Source organism: Fundulus heteroclitus, chromosome 5 (assembly GCF_011125445.2).
Source record: "Fundulus heteroclitus isolate FHET01 chromosome 5, MU-UCD_Fhet_4.1, whole genome shotgun sequence".
Taxonomy (NCBI): Eukaryota; Metazoa; Chordata; class Actinopteri; order Cyprinodontiformes; family Fundulidae; genus Fundulus; species Fundulus heteroclitus.
Window position 1 is genome coordinate 28017509 of NC_046365.1, and position 2412 is coordinate 28019920.

Consider the following 2412-nt stretch of genomic DNA (forward strand, 5'->3'; position numbering starts at 1 on the left):
TCAATATGAAGTACACAGGACTCTTTCGCAAGCAAACGCTGGTAGGTAGTGGAGCTCACCATTTTCTAGTTTTGAAAATTTGCACCTGACAGATATTTGCTTCCTTGATGCATAAAGCTACGACTCTGGTGGGACTCGAACCCACAACCTTTGAATTACATCTTTCACTCTAGAAGTCCAATGCGCTGTCCATTGCGCCACAGAGCCTTTTGTCAAGTATTTCTATTTCTCAGAAAACGCCTCCATAGAAACAAAACCATTACATTTTCTGTCTATGAAGCCTTATGTATACATTGCAGCACTTTTGTGGTGTTTACAATTGGTCACACAGTTAGGTCATTGACAAAAGTGTAGAAGAAACAATGTTATCGATCATAAATTCCAGGGCAAGACCCATTCTGAGCTTTTCCTTTAGAAGAATTTTCACTAGACATACATTTTTGAGGTGATTATCTTAGTGTTTTACTGCAGTTGCTTGGGATTAGTTTCTTATTTTGGACTATAAAAACCACGAGAGTTACAAGTTGTCAATTACCCATTGGTAAGCATTTGCAAGTGGTCAGAACCCTATGTATTAACAGTAGCTTAGAAAGCAAATGGAGTAGAGAAGATTTTTACCATGGATTTGTCTTCAGAAGAAGTACTAATGCCAGTTGGCACTACATACTTTACTTCGATTTGAAGTACACAGGACTCTTTCGCAAGCAAACGATGGTAGGTAGTGGAGCTCACCATTTTCTAATTTAGAAAATTTGCACCTGACAGATATTTGCTTCCTTGATGCATAAAGCTACGACTCTGGTGGGACTCGAACCCACAACCTTTGAATTACATCTTTCACTCTAGAAGTCCAATGCGCTGTCCATTGCGCCACAGAGCCTTTTGTCAACTATTTCCATTTCTCCAAAAACGCCTCCATAGAAACAAAACCATTACATTTTCTGTCTATGAAGCCTTATGTATACATTGCAGCACTTTTGTGGTGTTTACAATTGGTCACACAGTTAGGTCATTGACAAAAGTGTAGAAGAAACAATGTTATCGATCATAAATTCCAGGGCAAGACCCATTCTGAGCTTTTCCTTTAGAAGAATTTTCACTAGACATACATTTTTGAGGTGATTATCTTAGTGTTTTACTGCAGTTGCTTGGGATTAGTTTCTTTTTTTGGACTATAAAAACCACGAGAGTTACAAGTTCTCAATTACTCATTGGTAAGCATTTGCAAGTGGTCAGAACCCTATGTATTAACAGTAGCTTAGAAAGCAAATGGAGTAGAGAAACAATGTTATCGATCATATATTCTGCGAGTGGTCAGAACCCTATGTTTTCACCATGGATGTCTTGAGAAGAAGTAATACTGTCAGTTGGCACGACATACTTTACTTGTATCAATAAAATTGTAAAGCAATAAAAGTTATCTTTTTTTTTTATTACAAGGACTTTGACCATGTCTCTCTCGAAAAAGATTTCCCTATGGTAACACATGGTGTTATTAAAAGATTATTGATAAGTTTCCTTTTTAGTTGTTTATATCAGTGCTTTATTGCACCGTTTTGGGTTCAGTTGGTTTCCTTATTTAATAGGAAGAATAAAATTATCAAGTAATAAATTGCATGATGCTGTGATAATTGTTACTTTAACTCTCCTATAAGTCATCATATAAGCATTAGAGACTCTTTCTGTAGGGGATAAACTGTTTAATTTTTTTCCTTTTTCTACTCGTCTTGTACTTGTTTGGGATCAATTTATTATTTTAAACAATAGAAAGGATAAGAGTCTAACAAATTAGAATTTGTTTTTAAAGTTTTGGTTGATGGTGGCACAGGAGTAACTTGTCAGTTCAATCCACAGCTCCAACTGTGTTAGTTGATGTGTCCTCCTGAGTAACCTGCTGCCGGTGGTCAGAGTCCACAGTGGGACTGATGTTTGGCAGCCTCGCCTCTATCATTCGGCTCCAGGGCAGATGTGTCTACAAGCATAGTTCACCACCTTCAGGGTGTGTGTGAATGGATGAATGACTGGTTGTAGTGTAAAGTGTGTTGGGGTCGTTGGACTAGTTAAAGTGCTGTAAAAGCCTTTTACCATTTCTTAAATGCTATGGCTATTTTTATGCTTTGTATTTTGAAGTACCAGTTAGTTTACACTTCTGGTGGAGCATGAACACACAGCCATTAACATGTGTCTATAATAAAAAAATAAGCAGCCTATGTATTGCACCAAAGAGGCAACCATGGAACCCCATTTCCCAACCCAAAAGGTTCCCCATTTACTTTACTAAACTGTGTTAATCACTATAAATGCAGAACTTCATATTAGTATCAAGACTTTATATTTCAATGGTATGGATGTGTCAGTAATACTGAGTACTTTTTAGATTCACTTTTATTATTTTTTTGCTCTTTCCTTTAG

At 36.9% G+C, this 2412-nt stretch overlaps 2 non-coding genes across 2 annotated transcripts; both read right to left on the reverse strand.

Moving 5' to 3' along the window:
* Positions 1-120: 120 nt before the first annotated feature.
* trnar-ucu lies at positions 121-207 on the reverse strand. Its single transcript is given in 2 exon segments — positions 121-156; positions 171-207. It is a non-coding gene; the product is annotated as a tRNA-Arg (tRNA).
* A 586-nt stretch (positions 208-793) lies between these two features.
* trnar-ucu lies at positions 794-880 on the reverse strand. The gene is given in 2 exon segments: positions 794-829; positions 844-880. It is a non-coding gene; the product is annotated as a tRNA-Arg (tRNA).
* Between the last annotated feature and the right edge of the window lie 1532 nt (positions 881-2412).